Raw genomic sequence first — 19,591 nt, 5'->3', positions numbered from 1 at the left:
GATCGTCACTGTGAGGACTTTCCCTTACAGCAATGCCAAACATCTCGAGCCATGAACTTTAGCCCAATCAAACTTCGGTGTTTTGCCCAAATTCGAAAAATTACCCAAAATGCCCTTGAACTCACACCCGGATTTCTGTAATAACTACCCCCGTGTTCTCGCATCTTGAGATCACTTGTTACTTGAGGTTACTCAAGTAATGAGTTCGAATACCCCATTTCTTTTGGGATTGTTAACTAAATTACCTAATTACCCTTAAGGTAATTTATACCCAATAAAGATCCCCACTTAATTAGATTTTCCTTAAAGCAACACCAAACCTTGTTTATCTTTCACAGCTAAGGACACCTATTGAAACCTCTTTGCACTCTGCTTTAGTCCTCTTGCATTTTAACCATACTTGGGGGAATTTCATTCTAGGATGCTTTTGCACATAGTTGGGGTAGGATGTTGCATGGGAACATTTGAGCGTAGTGTTGATAGTAATTCTTGGTGTTGGACGATGGCACGGATGAAAGCTAGTGCAGCGGCTTCATCCTTTTCCTACCCATGGTCCCACCAATTTCGGGCTATGATGTAGGACGCCCAGGACCCTAAGTCCGACTACGAGATGGAGGATGTCGTTTCTGATGCATCCCCGGATGGCAGTTCCTAGCCCGAGGGCTCAATCATGGAGGTCAATAGTGGCACAGATAGCAATGAAGCCCGCTGCACTTACAATCGTGACCGCTTCAGGGTCAATAAGGCCAAGCGCAGATATTGAAGCCTTTACAAGGGCTGAAAGATCATAGTTGAGAGGGGGATCGATGTGGCTGACGTAGCCAATCATGCTCCAGGGGTGCAGACGCTGCTAGATGCCTAGGGGTGGACAGATATGGAGGATCACTGCCCGGCAGTAGTCGAGCTGGTCCACGAATTCTACGCCAACATCCATAAGCGATGTGGCAACTGTCATACATGATAGTTATGACCTATAAAGCATTAGTTTTTCTGCATTAAAATACTTAGGCGATTTCCACCGGGAATATACCACCCTTTATCAAATCAAACGATACTTTCAAATGTATATTAACAGAAACAACACCTATTTTAATGTTTACCAAGGACTGCACTTTTATTTCGGCCTAATAGTATGGAGCTTATGTCATAGCTAATTGTGAGGTTTACTTACTAAGTCGTTAGACTTACGTTGTTATTACTCTTATAGGCAACTTGTCTTTTTGAGTCAGAAGTGATGTGATTATCACTACAGACTTTGCTTAAGAATGATCTTCTTGCTGTTATCAGGTTTGCTTTATATTTTCGTTAGTTGCTCTATGTATTTAATTTGAGGATTTTACTTGTACCGTAATAATTTATAGATCTCTTAGATTTATTTCACATTCTTATGTATTAACTTTGAAAATGCTTAGAAGGGCGATTCCCCATTTAGCCACAAGATGCTTGAACTGGGGTAATTGCCAATAACTCTGCCAGGTTAATCGAGGTTAGTTTTGGGGGCGGTACAGTTCATCATTAAATGACATAAGTATTATGTGCATTTTTACTCACTAAGTCTTTAGACTTACCCCTTGTATTATTCTCTCTCCATTATGTATAAATTGCGCGGTTTAGCTAGCTTAACAGATGATGAATTCAGACATTCAGCTGGTGGTGGCAAAGGACTTAATACGGGTCATCATTGAGAACCTAGATGTAGTATGGCTGAAGTCCATGTGGGACGATGAAGGATCTATCTGAGCAGAGATGATAGAGATTGTTATCATGTTACCTTTACTTAGGCTTAGGTGTTGATCTTATTCTCAAACAAATATTATGGTTTGTAATATTTGATGATTAGTCTTTGACCAACACATTTGACGATCTATCTATGTTATGTTGTTTTCTTGTTACTCTGGTTATTATGAATATGGTTTTTAGTTATTGCTATCTTTATACTATGGTTAGAAGTCTTCCACTGTAGTCTCTCGTAGGAGAGGTTATGATCCTTGAGTCTTGTTATGTGAGGGACAAGGCTGAGAGGCGAACCATGGAGTCAATTACCAATTAATTGATTTTCACAGGGTGTTACACTAAAAGACTCATTCCATCAATGAAACTAACAGATCGCCATATCAGCACAATCGAAACATGACATGTGTCCTATGCCCCAATAAAAGATTATTATTTTTTTTTTTTTTAAAAAAAAGTAAACTTAAAATAAATAAATAAAATTAGGGTGGGCAAAATGGATTATTTAATAGTTGTTGCTAAAGTTGCTGCTATTAAGTATGAAGAAGAAAAATCAAAGGAATCACAATCTTCTAAGCAAGAAAGATTGATCAAGGAAAATGCTCGAACATAACCCATGACCAAACTTGTGGACAGCCCCAAGAAACAAGGATTTGACGGAGAAAAGATCATGGTTTCTGCTGTAAAAGCTCAAAGCCCAAAGAATGGTTTAAAGAGGAGCTATGGGAGTGGGGATGGGGACATTGATTTCAAGATAAACCAAAAGAATTATAAATATAATAACAAAGAACCCACCGCCAATATGAGATCGGAGAAGAGGCAAAAGTTGGATATGGCCCCCTTTCCAAACCCACCACCGGACTTGCTTGAGGAAGTCATAAATCGTATAAAGGCGATAGATGGAGTAGAGAGATGGTTATTATAATACTCAATAGATGGAACAAATATGGTTATGATAATACAAAATGGGGGTGGTTGGCCGCCCCCATTGGCCAAAAATGGGGGTGGCCAGCCACCCCCATTGGGCACAAAGCTTTAAGCCTCCTTTCAATTTTTTTTTTTTTTTTTTTCAAGGGTTAATTACCTTATTAGTATCTAGGTTTTCACTTTTTTTTTTTTACCTAGATTTTAATTCATATTATAGATGGTACCTGACTTATTGGAAAAAACTAACTTAATACATCTGTCATATTCCATCAGCCTAAACTAACGGAATGCAACGTTTCGTAACATACAAATGCCACATGTCCTAAAAAAAAATAATAATTAAAATAAATATTTTTTAAAATAAAAACTAAACCCAAAAAAAATTAAAAAAGAAAAAAAAGAAAGAAAGCAAAATCAATCCATATGGGTTCATTGATTTTGCAATAAACTCTCTGTGGTATCAAATTGAACTCAACAGTCCATGAGATATGCCAAAAAAATAATTTAGTCTCTACAGTAAAATTTTGTTCACTGACTTAACAAATTCTGATAGCGTGAAATGTTAGAGCTAATAAAATTGTGTTACTTGTCTTATTCAAGTAAATGTTACACTAACGGAATCTATTAAATTAATGGACGGAATTTGACTGTAGGGACTAAATTAATTTTTTGACATACCTCAGTGACCTTTGAGTTCATTTTAATACCACATGGAGCTAATTATAAATCATGTAAACCACAAGGACTAATGTTGCATTTTTTTTCCAATTAAAAAAAAAAAAAAAATTAGGGGTGGCTGGACAATGGGGGTGGTTTGGCGACCCCCAATGGCCAAAAAGGGGTAGCCAAAACCACCCCCAAAGGGCCATTGGGGTTGGCCGAAACCATCCCCAAGGGCCTTGGCGGTGTTTCGGCCACCCCCAGACCAACCTTAGGGGTGGTCATGCCACCATAATTTTTCAATTTTTTTTTAGGGTTTAGTTTTATTAATTGTCTTTTTATTTTTGAATTATTTTTATTAATTTTTTTAGGAGATGTTGCATTTGTATGTGATGACATGTGGCATTTCGTTAGTTTGGGCTGACGGAATGTGACAGAGGTACTAAGTTGGTCTTTTCCCATCAGTCATGTATCATGTGTGATACAATTTAAAACCTAGGTGAAAAAAAAAAAGTGGAAACCTAGGTACTAAAAAGGCAATTAATTTTTATTTTTTTAATTATTTGTTAATTATTTCTACTTTTTATTCATTTAAAAAAAATAATTTTTTTACATTTTTTTATTAGGACATAGGACACTTGTTATGTTTCGACTGACATGAAGATTTGTTAGTTTCATTGACGGAATGTTGACGAAGGTAGTAACCCCGTCTTTATCAATAACAAAGGGACAATCTATGATACAAATTGAAACCTATATGAAAAATAAAAAAAAAATGATGTCGTTAAAACCCAAGTACTAATAAGACATTTCTTACATATAAACCCATCACTTGAACCCATGGGTGAAAGGCCCAACATCTCAGGAAAGCCCGATGCATCTGAATGAGCTTTATGAATGTGACCCAGCATAAAACAACAGATGCGGCATCGTTTCTTACGCTCTCGATCAACCTGTGCTAAACCAAATACCGACTGCTCTACCACAATGAATCTCCTACGCTTAACATCCAGATGCATCCATCACAGTCAGGATACGGCTTAACTACATGGACAACTCACATATGGCAAGATCATTGGAACGGTTATGATCTGTTCTTAAAAGACTCTTGACAGTTACGCGCCATCCTCGGAATCCTATTAATGACAATACCGATCATAATGACAGGAGACACAAATATTAACTTCACTGATCGTTAGGCCCAAATCTCGGATCCTCTGCCTGGTTATCATAGTTATATCCATATGATCAACTATAAAAGATCTCACTTCAGAGGTACGCAGATATACAATACTAAGCTCTGTACTGAGTTTGCACAAACTTTGACTTAAGCCTCGGAGGAGGAAACACCGGCCGCTACCCGACGCATCCTCTTAACATGTGCTCTTGTTTTGTAGGTTTGAAGGGAATCCGAGAACAAGAAAGGAGTGGTTTGGATTTCCCTTGAGTCCACCGTACCGAAAACTGTAACAACAACATTTAACCCCTTTTTTATTTCGAAATTTCGAGGACTGAACACATGCATCTTCACGAGTGGTGTAAGGCATGATGCAACTAGCAAGCTCAATGCTTGGTCTCGGGAAGCCGGTTTGCTACCTAGCCCCTGATGGAGAGTCGAGAGACCCCAAGTCATTTGAGTAGAATCATTTTCTTTGTTGATCACTTGTGACATGTCTGTGTTTAAAATATCGTGATTTTTGGTTTGTTAATAGGATGGAGGAATGTAATACTCCGAACTTTAATTAGGATTAAGTGACCTTTGGTTAGACTAATGGGATGTTAAAAATTTCATAAAAGGGAGATCTTAACTTTTTCTCTCTTCCGAACATTCATGGTTTAGAGACAAACGTTCGACTATAACTTAGGCTGGAACGTTCAGCATAGTACACTTGAACGTTTGACGAAAACCCTAGTATTGTGTTGTGCTAAATACTATCTAAATTAATAGATAATATTTAGTACGTTTTACTCGCAAGTGCACAAGATCAAACGATAGTATAGTGCAACAAGTACGAGATCGATCCCACGAAGATTGTTGATTTTGTTTTAGAATTGATAAAAATATCAAATTGTCACTAAATTGATATTGTGAAAAAAAAAAAAAAAAAAAAAAAAAAGATATAAAGATAAATGAAAAGGTAAAGGCAGGGCTTTGATATCTACCACTAATCATAGTTAGATAATATAACAATATGCCAATGATCCAATCATATTATGAACACTTAATATTTGCCAACCTAAGGGTATGAGTGTCTACTCCTTAAGCTATTGATTTCTCTAAGCAACGAATTAGGCATGGATGTCTACTCTAACTCTTTTATTTCTTAAAGGATTTAGCATGGATGTCTACTCTAATTCTTTTCTTTTTAAAAGAATTTAGCATAGGTGTCTACTATGTTGTTCTTTAAGAAAGCATAAATTTGTGAAAATCGACAAACACATGAGGCCTAGGGCATGGGTGTCTACTCCTGGTTCCCCATGTTGATTAACCCAAGAACCCGGTATGAATTTCCTTTGTTACTCTTATTAAACTCAGAACTCGATCATCCAAATTGATTTAATTAATTAGTCCATACCACATGCATATATTGGTCAATCACATACATATGAGGAATTCAAGAAAACAGGAATTAAACAAGTTAAGCAACACAATATGATTATCACAAAGGCGCGAATATTGAAATATTAAATAAACATAATTAGGGCTTCAATGTAGCCCTCCTTAAGAGTTAGTTATACATAATTAAAATAAAATAAAAATAAAAGGGAAGGAAAGAATCGAAAACCGCTCCTAGAAGTAGCCTCCAAATTTCCCTCTCCAAAATTGTGTCCTTGAAATTGTGTCTTGAATTGTGAGGCTTAGAGGTCTATTTATAGGGCTTAGGAGAGTCCTAGAAGCCCTATTAATCCTAGGAAATTCGGAGATTTAAGTCCTAGTCCAATTAGGAGAAAGAAAACCTAAGTCCAAATCGGAATAGGATTCGTCCAGAATTGTGTTCCTATATTGCAGAGTGATTTTGGCATAGCGGCAGTCCGAATTGGGAAAATACTATTTCACAATGATTTGTATAATTTTGAGTTATCTTTCCAATGAAACTTGAATTAGATAAATTTGATATTTGAGATGAAAGTTATGGTCAAAACACCGAGACATGTGCAGAATCCAAAATTGAATCCAATCTGATTATTACTCCAATTTGAGAAATTTCGATTTAATCATTTCCTTTATTTGATTAAACTTAACCACATCATATAGGTCCTCTATTATGATTGGTTAAGCTTAATCATATCTTATAGGTCTTTCCAATTTGCCCTTTACGCTTGGAACTTTTCTGCTTTCTTTTCTTCCATTATCTACAAAAAGACAGAAAACAGAAAAAGAAAATAAAATAGCACAAACTAACAAAACTAAGGAATTAACACATATAAGTATAAGGGCTAAAATATGAATATTTTGGTACTTAACATCTTGAGTGTTCGACATAGTACATCCAAATGTTCGCTTAACACCATGAGACTGTTGGTCCAATAGTACACCAAGCATTCGATAGTACACCCCGATTGTTCGATAGTTGGTAGTACTGAGAAATAACACCTCATTCTTATCCACAACCTTCGGACACATATAAATGGGTTTCTGTGTTAGAATGAGTCCTGGTGGAGTTTGTGGTTCGGAATGAGCTTCTGTCATGCACTGAACGTTCGATGTTATGGTCAAACGTTAGACCTCTTTAGTCCAAAAGTTCGATGGTCAGGCAGTAAGCCTATTTTGAGCACATTAGTATTTAAGGCTTATTTTAGCTTGTGTTTAAAACTAATGGGTAGGTCTTTCCTTAGATTTTGAGATTGTGGAGCCTTATGAAAATTTGTAAAAGGAACTCTATGACTCAAGTGAGTAAATCACACAGAGATACTTATTATTATTTTTATTATTATCTTTCCGCATAAACATAATTATTTTATGTATCAAAACGTATATGTTTACAACTCACATGAAACCTATTTATATTACTATAAACTTTATTATGTGAAAATGAGTGATGAATATAAGATAATGAAATGAAAGATTTGTAAATACATACATGTAAAAGACGGGTAAAAAATGAATTGCATCATATGATATGGTACACCGAGACATGTAGGATAACAATCATGGGCTTACTAAAATTTTAAGGGTTACCTTTATTGTTTAACATTGGACCAATGATTGTTTTATAACGGGTGAGGCTACTAGTATAGGATGGTATGCGATAGTATCTAGAGTATCGATATTGTATTATAGGTCCCTCGAGATAGCACCAATCCAACCAAGAGGGGGTTAAAGACTTGAATAGACCATATGGAGTTGAACTATTACATGATTCTCGTATACAACATATAATATATCTTATATTAAATTAATGATTATTTTTCAAATGACAAAATATGTAATACCTCGAAAATAAATTAGGGTTAACTACACTTTAATTAGAATGCTAGGGTTGGTTCTCACTTGGTAAAGTGTAAGACCATGGACTTTTTAAGAATTTATTACTGCGCCGAATGTTCAATGATGGTGAAAATGCCTATTGTACTGAAGAATATCTTATACATGGTAACCAATGAGTATAGGATTAATTACAGTGTTAAAGTGAAGGAATAATTCCTAAACGATGAGAAAGCATTGGAAACACTGTTTTAAGAGAGAAATCTTATATTTTTGAGTCCAAAGAAGACACTCAAAAATATTGTCATGGATAACATGACGTTCGTCTCGGAAAGAGCTTTCCAGAATGGGGTTGCACATGCAATTTTGAGAGTCATAGCAAAAGTTATGCTTTTTTTACTGAACACTACGCAATTGGTCAATTGCTGAAAAGTCACCTGCAAACGTTCGCAAGTGTTGACAGAATGTTCACTACTGGTTCTAGCTGAACATTCAATGGTTTTGACCGAACGTTCGCTGACAGTGTGTTAGGAAGGTACATGCATGCTTTTCAGGTGTAAGTCCAAAAGTACACCGAACGTTCGCTGGGGGACCACCTGAACATTTGCTGACTAATTTTTGTGCAAAGTGACAAATACTACCTAAATTAATCGATAATATTTGCTACGTTTTAACTCGCAAGTGCACAAGGTCAAAACAGTAGTAGATGGTGCAACTACGAGATCATTCCTATGAGGATGGGTGTATACTTTCGGTTCCCCATGTTGATTACCCCAAGAATTCGCAAAGATATCTTTTGTTACTCTATTAAGCCAAGGACTCGATCATCCAAATTGACTTAAATAACTAATCCATACCACATGCATATGCTGGCCACACACATTCAGATGAGGAATTCAATAAATAAGGAAATAATCAAGTTAAGCATCACAATGTGATTATCACAAAGGCGCCAATATTGAAATATTAAAGAGACATGATTAGGCCTTCAATCTAGCCCTAATAAAGTATTTAGTTACACATAAGTTTGATGCTAATCATCTTCATAATAAAATAAATAGGAAAAGAATACACCTGGAAAAAATAAATAGTTTGGCGCACAGGTATGCTCGATCCCAGGGATGGTGCGCTCGATCGCACACTTGCGATCGATCCTGTGTAGGGTGCTCGAGCCTAAGTCTCTTGCGCTCAATCGCAATTCCAGCCGTGTCCCACTTTTTTCCTTTGATGCTTCAATTTCCAAAATTGCTTCTTTTTCTTCAAAAACCTTTAAAAAGACATAAAACACACAAAAAAAAAAAGGAAGTAAAATTGCACAAACTAACAAAACAAAATGATTAACAAATATAAATTAAGGGGCTAAAAATATGAATATTTAGCACTTAACACACCCACAAGCTTACATATTACTAGTCCTTTAGCAATACTAAACTAAAAACAAAATGAAAAACAAAGAACAAAAGATAAATCCAACTTTCGTGGGATGTATGATTGCATTCAGCGTATACAACATGTCTTTTAAACCCCTAGGCATTCCCTTAGAGGGCAAGTGTATTGTGCCAACTACTACCTAAATTACTAAATAATATTTAGTACGTTTTAACTCGCAAGTGCACAAGATCAAAACAATAGTATAATGCAGCAAGTACGAGATCGATCCCACAAGAATTGTGATTTTGTTTTGAATTAATTAAAATATCAACTTGTCACGGAATTGATATTGTGAAAAAGAAATAAAAAGCTCTAAAGACAAATGAAAAGGTAAAGGTAAAGGCAGGGCTTTGATATCTACCACTAATTATACTTAGATAATATAACAATATGCCAATGATCCAATCATATTATGAGTACTTAATGTTTGTCAACCTAAGGGCATGGGTGTCTACTCCTTAAGCTATTGATTTCTCTAAGCAACGAATTAGGCATGGGTGTCTACTCTAATTCTTTTCTTTCTTAAAGGATTTAGCATGGGTGTCTACTAAGTTATTTTTTAAGAAAGTATAAAACTGTGAAAATTGACAAACACATGAGGCCTAGGGCATGGGTGTCTACTCCCGGTTCCCCATGTTGATTAACCCAAGAATCCGGTGTGGATATCTTTTGTTACTTATGTTAAACCCAAGACTCATTCATCCAAATTGATTTAACTAACTAGTCCATACCACATGCATATAATGGCCAGTCACATACATATGAGGAATTCAAGAAAATAGGAATTAATCAAATTAAGCAACACAATATGATTATCACAAAGGCGCCAATATTGAAATATTAAATAAATATAATTAGGGCTTCAATCTAGCGCTCCTTAAGAGTTAGTTACACATAATTAAAATAAAAAGAAAAGAGAAGGTAAAGAAAGAACCAAAAACCACTCCTAGAAGTAGCCTCCAATCCTCTCCCTAAAGTTGTCTCCTTCTAATTGTCTCCAAGAATTTTCTATTGAATTGTGAGGCTTAGAGGTCTATTTATAGGGCTTAGGAGAGTCCTAGAAGCCCTAGTAATCCTAGGAAATTCGGAGTTTTAAGTACAAGTCCAAATCGGAGTAGGATTCACCCAAAATTGTGGTCTTAACTTTCGGCGCGATTTTGGCCTTGCGACGCTCCGAATTGGGAAAATGATATTTCATAATGAATTGTATCCCTTTGAGTTAGCTTTCCAATGCTGCTTGAATCACCCCAATCGAATGTCTGAGATGAAATTTATGATCAAAATACCGAGACATATTCAGAATCCAATTTTGCATCCAATCCGATTTGACTTCAATGTGCACTTTGATTAAACTTAACCATGATTGGCTAAGCTTAACCATATCTTCTAGGTTTTCCCAATTTGCCCTTTAAGCTTGTAATTCATTCAGAAACACTTTCTTTTTTCCAAAAGCCTAAAAAACAAAGAAAATACAAAAAGGAAGCAAAATGGCCTAATTAACCAAAACCAAATGATTAAAACATGCAAGTTAAGGGCTGAAAATATGAATATTTTAGCACTTATCAGAGTGAAGTCTAGTGAGTGTTTTTTAGAAATGTAACCCACAAACATTGTGCAAAGTTCATGTTATCCAAAAATTGAAGTGTCACTCAAAACCATGGTTTTCATTCATTGGCAAGCTTAAGAAGATGGACTCCATCTTCCCAATGAATTGAAATTTTAAAATTTAATCACTTACACAAGACAAGCTAAGGCATCACAAGTTCAAAACAGTGTAAAGTGAACTAGCACATAAACATGAAGCTTCCAATTATTTTCAATGTGCACTTTTTCAAGATCTCAAGGTTCACTGAAATCCTCATCAGAATGAATAACTATGGCATAACATTTTTTTTTTTGTTTTTTGTTTTTCTTGTCAGGCTGTACAAAGTTTGGTTCCCTTAAGCTTTCGAATTGACCTATGTAACGAGTGTTAAGTCAATGACTCCCAAACCAGGTGGTTTTAGGGCATTAGGTGTAAAGACATCCCTAAGGACTTACTAACTCGAGTCAAAAAGGCTACAAAACCAAACTAACCATGACATTAACAAAATCAAAAAATTTTACCTTTTGACGTTAACACTCATTGCTTAATGAAGCAAGAAGTGCAGTTACTTAGTGAAAAACTTATCAATGATCATTATATATATATATATATATCGTGCCAAAGTATCATCTAACAAGTCATTCAAGTTCTCCCAAGACATTGAAACATACACATCGGACTCTCATGTCATACCCCACAAATTATGTGCTAATGTGCTTGTATCAGATCTAATTAAACAGGTGAATTCTCATATGCCTAAAGTAAGTAACCAAACTGAAAAACTCTATTATCAGATCATGTGTTCAAAATTTTAAGCTCACCAATGAAATCAAATCACAATTATTCAGATCAACCAACTTTTAAGACAAACATGAACATGCAAATTTTGTTATTTTTTTATTTTTCTATAAATGGGACGAAGTATGTGTAACTGTCTATCATACCCCCAAACTTAAATTACACATTGTCCCTACTGTATATATAGCATGGAAAGAATTTACTTGGGAGATGGATGAAACTGTCTGGAATAGCATGGCTCAAAGCACACCCCCAAACTTGAATTGAAGCACACTTGTTCCTTCTAAACAAAATACTAAAATAACAACGGAAAACAAAAATAAACTAACAATAAAATCAAAATCAAAATCAAAATCAAATCAAATCAAGAAATAAAAAGGATAAGCTGTAGGGTGCCTCCCATGACCGCTAAGTTTAACGTTTTCAGCCAGACTGTGGTGCTCTCCTCACTATTGTCCTGAAGAAGATGCGTGGTAGTCGGTCTAGAATGGACCATAACAAACCATCTTATGCCTGTAAGAAGTCTCCTTGCTTCTGCAGTAGTTCTTCTTGCGCCTTTAAACGTTGCGCAACCAAGAATTGTTCCTCCTGAGCTGCCCGTCTTTGGTCAGGCTAGCTCATACCGAAGGAATGAAAACTCATCACAGATGTACTGGAACTCTAATATGCCGATGGTGATAGTCTCCTCTTGCTTAGCCTGCGCAGCTGCAGGTTCATCCACGTCCATAGGTTCTTCCTCCTCCATTTCTGCCTCTGCTGCTGGCACCCTAGGTACCCTTGGCATGTGTGAGAAACTTTGGTTCCATTGGATTCTAACAATTTTTGGATGTTCTTTGACAGGCCCATCTGCTGAGGTGCCCTTAATGCCTTTGTTCCACAGTATGTAAGTGATAAGAAACGGAAATGGTATCCCCTTTTGTTGGTACCTGTTGCTCCTCCTACATGTACCCCTTCCCAAAACTTATGAATCTAGCTCCAGATGAGCGTAGGAATGGAATACCAACAGCCTTTATGAAAGGCATAAAGTGCTTGGAGGAACAAGTTTCGCCTCTGAGTTTTGTGTCCCAAGGGAAATGCATTACGATATAGAATAGATCCACAAGCTAGAGTCGTGGAGGCATCTTGGGCCTGCTGCCAGTATTGTTGTGCATGTCTGCAAACTGCCCCTCACACATGCCCTCAATGATTTTGGCAACGTAGAATCTGAGAGGTTGCTTCTTAAATTGTGCATCTTTTGGAGGGTGCTCATCATTGGACTTTAAAGCAAAGGCTATGTCGGTGGATGTCACCTCAATATCCTTGCCTTGTATTAATGAGGACATGACACCCAGCTTAGTGCAGTCATAAGAGAGGTGCTCATAGAAATGTGTGAAGAGGCTTTTGTAGGCAGTGGTTGAACAATCTCGTCAACCCACGACGCTTAAACTCTTCAACCGCCCATTGAGTAGCTTGAAAGTGCTTGAAGTTGCCTTCTATTGCAAAGGTCGTCTAAAAAAGAAGCTCCCTTTGCTCAAAAGTGGGTCAGGAGTAAGCTCAAGCTCTAGGCATTGTTTAGATTGGTTCAGGACTTGTGTCGAACAGGTGGCTTGCACTCCCAAAACTAAGTGGGGTAGAACCACTTCAAAAATAACTCCAAGCCCCTGCAATACAAGAGAAAACCAACACAGAGACAAGCACAATCTGTAGCTATGGGTTGGACTTGCCAAAAGAGAAAAAAATGTGGAGAGAATGGGGGAATTCGGAAAAAAATGGGGTTGGGCAAGAATGGGGGAAAACAGAGATGGAGGGACAGTGGTGAAGGTGTGTGTGTGCCGGGTGGCATGCGGCGATGGAGGGCAGTGAAGAAATGGCAGGTGAACGGTGTTGGGCGGAGCTGTTGGTGTGGCAGTGTGCAGTGAGTGAAAAGAGTGTGCTGGGGAAGTTCACAGCACAGAGAAAAAGTGAAGGGGGAAGGGGGAAAGTGACCTAAAAATGGGTCACGTGCGCCTCTGCTCGAGTGCGTTGTGTTGGTGATGTGGCGCGCACACAGGGGTACAAGGTGGGACTACACTCAAGTGCACACAAGGTGCGCTCGTTCGCAGGAATAGAAAAATTTTGTTTTTAATTTTTTTTTTTAAGTAAAACAAAATCTAAGTAAAGAAAAACAGACAACAAAAATATAAATAAAACACTAAAATTACTGTGGAAAATAGAGAGAAACTAAAAATAAAAATTGACACAATTGAAAGGAAAGCAGAAGTTAAAAAGGATAGATACTTTTACCGCACTTAGTGGCCTCAATACCACTGGTCTGAACAGACGCGATTGAGCTCCTGGACTGCTCAAACGCTTTTGACAGTAGCTTTAGTGTTATTGTTTTGGGGAGATGCACTCGAATTCCACCAAATGTGGCTCAAGCGCTCTTGGTAATGCTGCATATTGGATAGACTGGAGTGCCAAATCTACATCTCTTGGTACCAATTTCAATTGAAGGTATAGCTTTTCTTTGTGTCCATTCATCTTAAATGTCTGATTTTTCTCTAGACTATGAACCTCCAAAGCTCCATGAGGGAACACTTTGGTGGCAACACAAGGCCCAAACCATCTAGACTGAAGCTTACTAGGGAAAAATCTTAACCTCGACTTATAGGTCAACACTTTCTGTCCCACATGAAACTCATTCTTGACACGCTCCTTGTCATGATAAGCCTTGGTTCTTTCCTTGTAGAGCTTGGTATTCTCATCTGCTTCATGCCTCAACTCCTCAAGTTCATTTAGCTGCAGCTTCCTCTAAGCACTTGGCTGCGGTGGGAAGGTCTCTAGGGAGTGCTCGGCTTTAATAATTCATCAATAACATCTTCACCATTTGGCGGAAAGTCCTGCCTTGTGAAACTGTGAGTGCGGGTGGCCTCGAATGGATCAATATGTTGGACCTGGGAAACTTTCTCAACAACACCTTGGATCATACAGACATTAAAGCATTCTAAATCATCTTGAGATAATTTCGATTCATCAAATATTTTGATTTTTATCTTCTCACCATTTACCTTCATACTCATAGTACCCTTTTTCACACAAATTTTAATATCAGCAGTTCTCATAAAGGGTCTCCCTAAGATAATAGATAATGGTGATGGCATAGGAGATTCTTCCATATCCAATACAATGAAATCAGCAGGTAAAATAAATTTACTTACCTTTACCAAGACATCCTTTAATATACATCTTGGTCTTTTGATGCTTTTGTCTACCAATTGTAAGGTGATTGAAGTTGGTTGAAAGCTCCCCCATACCCAGCATCTCATACACATTGTATGGCAGCAAATTTACACCCGCTCGTAGATCCAGCAATCCACACTCAAATGGATGGTCACCAATCCTACAAGGAATAGTAAAACTACCAGGATCTTTAAGCATTGGTGGTAATTTCCTTAACAACACTGCACTTACCTTTTCTATTAAATCCACTGTTTCATGCTCCTGAAACTTCCTTCTATGAGTGCAAAAATCCTTTAAACATTTAGCATATGAAGGAATTTGTTTAATTGCATCTAATAAAGGAATATTAATCTTTACTTTTCTCAAAATCTCAAAAATATCAAGGAGTTTCTTTTCTTTCTTTAGCTTAACTAACCTTTGAGGGAAGAGTGGTGCATTCACCTTCTCCATTTCACTTACCTTGAATGTTGAGGCTTCAACTAGAGGTGCTTGTGTTGTCTCTTCAGTTCCTATGATCTTGCCATTTCTGAGAGTTGTTATAGCTTTCAATTGCTGATGACCCCTTGGATTGGGTATTGTTTGGGCTGAAAATTCACCTTTCTTTCTTTCACTCAGCTCCCTAGCCATTTGCCCCATTTGTGTTTCTAGTCTTTGGATAGATTGCTCAATCCTTGCGTTGATTTGGTGTTGCGATAGATTGCTCAATCCTTGCGTTGATTTGGTGTTGCGAAGTCATAAATTCCTATTGTGAAGTCACCAATTTGAGTACCATACTTTCCAGGTCATTCTTTTTTTACTCCTAAACTGGCTGGATAGCTTGTTGGGAGTTCCTCTGATGCCCTTGAGGGTTCAGAACATTCTGATTGTTACTCCATGAGAAATTGGAGTAGTTGTGCCACCTTGGATTGTAGATGTTGGAGTATGGATTGTTCTTGGGAGGGTAATTATTCTATCCCACACAGTTTGCTTGCTCCTGATCTACAAATGAATACAAAGGACAAGTCTCAATAGTGTGATCAGAATTGGAACATATGACACATACCTGGAGTTGTGCAGCTTGCTGAACGGGAGAGATGTTCTGAGTAGTCATGGCTTTCACAAGCAAATCTAGTTTTCTCTCCATGGCAGCCATCTGATTTTGCGTTTCGCTATTTGTGTTCACTTCATAGATGCCCTTACTCTTTAGTCCTTGTCTCCCTCTAGATGAGAATTTTTGGGAGTGCTCACTCAATGTCTCGAAGAGCTCCATGGCTTCCTCACTGCTCTTTTCCATAAGCACACCTCCACAAGTTGAATCAACAATACCTTTGTTAGTGTCATTCAAACCTTCATTAAAAGCTTGTACCTAATCATCTTGAGGAAGGTTGTGATGTGGACACTTGAGAAGCAGCTCATTGAAGTGCCCCTATACTTCAAAGAAAAGGTCTCCATCTCTTTGTTGAAATGTTTGAATCTCCCTTCTAAGTTGCCTTGTCTTTTGAGCTGGGAAAAACTTCTTGAGAAATTTAGTGGCTAACTCTTCCCAAGAATGGAATCTGTAGGCAAGGAATTTAACCACAACTTAGCATTATCTTTTAAAGAAAAAAGAAAGAGGATTAACCTGATTCCCTCTGGAGTTACGCCTTCAATGTTCTGAGTCTTGCAGAGATCAAAGAACTCCCTAAGGTGCAAGTGTGGATCCTCATTAGGTGTGCCTCTGAAGTGAGTAAAATTGTTGAGTATGTGAGGGGACAAATTGAAGGTGCCCTGTACTTCTGGTTGGTAGGCAATGCATGATGGTTGGTTGAGGTTTTGTGGAATGAAGCATGCTTCATAGGTCACCTCACTGGTGGTTGTTGGTTCATGAGCTGTCCTGCCATCGGTTCCTTAACTTCAAGTTCTTCTTCAACCTTGAACTCTTCTTCTATGTCGGAGTTGTCTCTGGGCCTTTGTCGAATGGTTTGCTCAATTTCTAGATCGACTAGAACGATGGTTGGGTTTTTAGATCGAAGCCCTTGCATGAAAAAGATCAGTTTCTGCACTTACAGCAGCTTCAGTGCTGCTGTCTCGATCACTCTTGGCAGTGCGCTTGATCACTTATGGTATGCGTTCAATCGCATCAGTGCGCTCGATCGCTTCTGGTATTTGCTCGATCGCATGAACAGAACTCAGGCTGGCTGCAGAACTGAAACAGAATTGAAAACAGAAAGCAAAAGATTTAGATTTTGGTAAAAATAAAAACAGAACATATTTAAAACTAAAAATTTTAAAATAACAAAACTAAAGGGAAATAATTCTAAATAGAATTTAACGCAATCCCCGGCAATGGCGGCAAAAACTTGTTGTGACAAATACTACCTAAATTAATAGATAATATTTGCTATGTTTTAACTCGCAAGTGCACAAGGTCAAAGCAGTAGTATTGGGTGCAAGTACGAGATCATTCCCACGAGGATTGGTAACTTTTGATTAAAATTAATTCCGCAATTAAAACAAGAGAAAAGATTGATTATTGATTCAATAAGAATAAAAAGTAGGGCTTTGATATCCACCATTAATCATATCGAGATTACTTAATGTTTGCCAACCTAAGGGCATGGGTGTATACTCCTTAAGCTATTGATCTCCCTAAGCAACGAATTAGGCATGGGTGTATATTCTAATTATTTTCTTTCTCAAAGGATTTAGCATGGGTGTATACTAAGTTGTTCTTTAAGAAAGCATAAATTCAATGGAAATTGACAAACACATGAGGCCTAGGGCATGGGTGTCTACTCCCGGTTCCCCATATTGATTACCCTAAGAATCCGCAAAGATATCTTTTGTTACTCTAGTAAGCCTAGAACTCGATCATCCAAATTGACTTAAATAATTAAGGGGAAACTTCACTAAGCCCCCCTGAACTTCTAGCCGATTTTACAGACCCCTCCCTGAACTTCCAAATCTCTCATTTTAGACCCCTAAACTTCCATTTTCTCTCACTTTAGACCCCTCTGTTAGTTTTCAACGTTAAATGCCCATTATACCCTTACTCAGCCCACTTGAAATTCCGAAAATGCCCAAAACTACAGCACCCACACCAGCCTAAAACCACACCGTTTTGGGCATTAAATTTTTTTTTTTTTGGCAAAAAAAAAAAAAAAAAAGAGAGCAGTGTTGGGAGGGACCGGGTGGTCGGGAGCCACCAATGTGATTCTGGGGTGGCCTGGGCCACCCTCAAGGCAGAAAACAAAAAAAAAACAAAAAAAAATTGGGATCGAGGCATTTGGGTGGTCACCAAGGGGTCGGGTGGTTTTAACTCATTACCACTGCATGGTGGCCTAAACCACCTCAGCCTTGGGGTGGTCCACCAGATGGGGTGGCCGAAACCAACTCAGCTCTGGGGTGGTCGCCACCCCAGGCGCGTTAGGGGATCGGGTTGGGTGGCCGACCACCCCCAGCGGGTCGGGGGTGCCTTGGCCACCCCCAAAACGTGCACCGATCCCCCCATTTTTTTTTTTTTTTTTTTTAGCCAGGTGGGCTGGACTACCCTCTGGCCATGGGGTGGTCTCGACCACCCCCAGACGGGCCAGTGGGTGGCTATTCCACCCGGACATTTCTCCAATAATTTAACTTTTTTTTTTTTTTTAATATTTTGCTTTAAAGATAATTTTGAAGTCCAAAACGGTGTAGTTTTAACGAGGGGTATAATGGATATAAAAAAGTCAAACCGTTAAATTTAACATTGAAAATTGGCAGAGGGGTCCAAAGTGAGAGCAAATGCAAGTTCAGGGGTTCAAAATGAGAGATTTGGAAGTTCAAGGGGGTCTGCAAAATCGGTTGAAAGTTCAGGGGGGCTTAGTGAAGTTTTCCCAATAATTAATCCATACCACATGCATATGCTGGCAACACACATTCATGTGAGGAATTCAATAAAGTAGGAAATAATCAAGTAAGCATCACAATATGATTATCACAAAGGTGCCAATATTGAAATATTAAAAAGACATGATTAGGGCTTCAATCTAGTCCTAGTAAAGTATTTAGTTACACATAAGTTTGATGCTAATCATCTTCATAATAAAATAATTCGGAAAAGAATAAACCCAAAAAAATGCTTCTTGAAGAGCCGCAAATTCTTCTCCTAGAGATTGTGTGTCTTTTTCTATGTTTACATGCCTATTTATACAGGTTAGGGGAAACCTAGAAGCACCTAGAAGCCCTAGAAATCGTAAAATAAACCCTGAGGCTCTTTCCAAAATAAAGCCAGCTGCCACACTATTCTCTGGAGCACAGGTGCGCTCGATCGCAGGGATGGTGCGCTTGATTGCACACCTATTATTGATCCTATGTTGGGCGCTTGAGCGCTAGTGCGCCTGAGCCTAGGTCTCCTGTGCTCGGTTGCAGTTCCAGCCATGTCCCACTTTTTACCTTTTATGCTCCAATGTCCGAAATTGTTTCTTTTTCCTAAAAAAACCTATAAAAAGACATAAAACACAAAAGGGAAGTAAAATTGCACAAACTATCAAAATGAAAGGATTAAAAAATATAAATTAAGTGGCTAAAAATATGAATATTTTAGCACTTAACAAACGCCTGACAAAAGTTGCGCATAATACCCGGACATTCGCCCAATAGTACCGAACATTCAATAGTTTGTAGAATTGTCACAGCAGCGTCCATAACTTTTCCTACTCTATAAATACCCTTCCCCAGACCCTTAAGCTTCATTCCGCCCCTATTGCCCTCTAGAAACTCTGCTTGAGTGATTTTGTGAGTTGTGAGAGTTCTTGAAGGAGAATGAGAGATTTCTTGGAAGTTTTGCTTCAATGAGGTAATTTTCTAAGCATAGCTTGCTCCTTACTTAGTTGTTATGA

General features: G+C 37.9%; 1 non-coding gene across 1 annotated transcript; it reads left to right on the top strand.

Moving 5' to 3' along the window:
• The first annotated feature begins 16,117 nt into the window (after window positions 1–16,117).
• LOC132176773 (small nucleolar RNA R71) lies at window positions 16,118–16,224 on the top strand. The gene has a single exon (XR_009439629.1). It is a non-coding gene; the product is annotated as a small nucleolar RNA R71 (small nucleolar RNA).
• Window positions 16,225–19,591: the final 3,367 nt, after the last annotated feature.

The sequence above is a fragment of the Corylus avellana genome, chromosome ca3 (genome assembly GCF_901000735.1).
Source record: "Corylus avellana chromosome ca3, CavTom2PMs-1.0".
Lineage (NCBI taxonomy): Eukaryota > Viridiplantae > Streptophyta > Magnoliopsida > Fagales > Betulaceae > Corylus > Corylus avellana.
The sequence above is the reverse complement of the archived record's forward strand: the minus strand, read 5'-3'. Positions and strand labels throughout refer to the sequence as shown.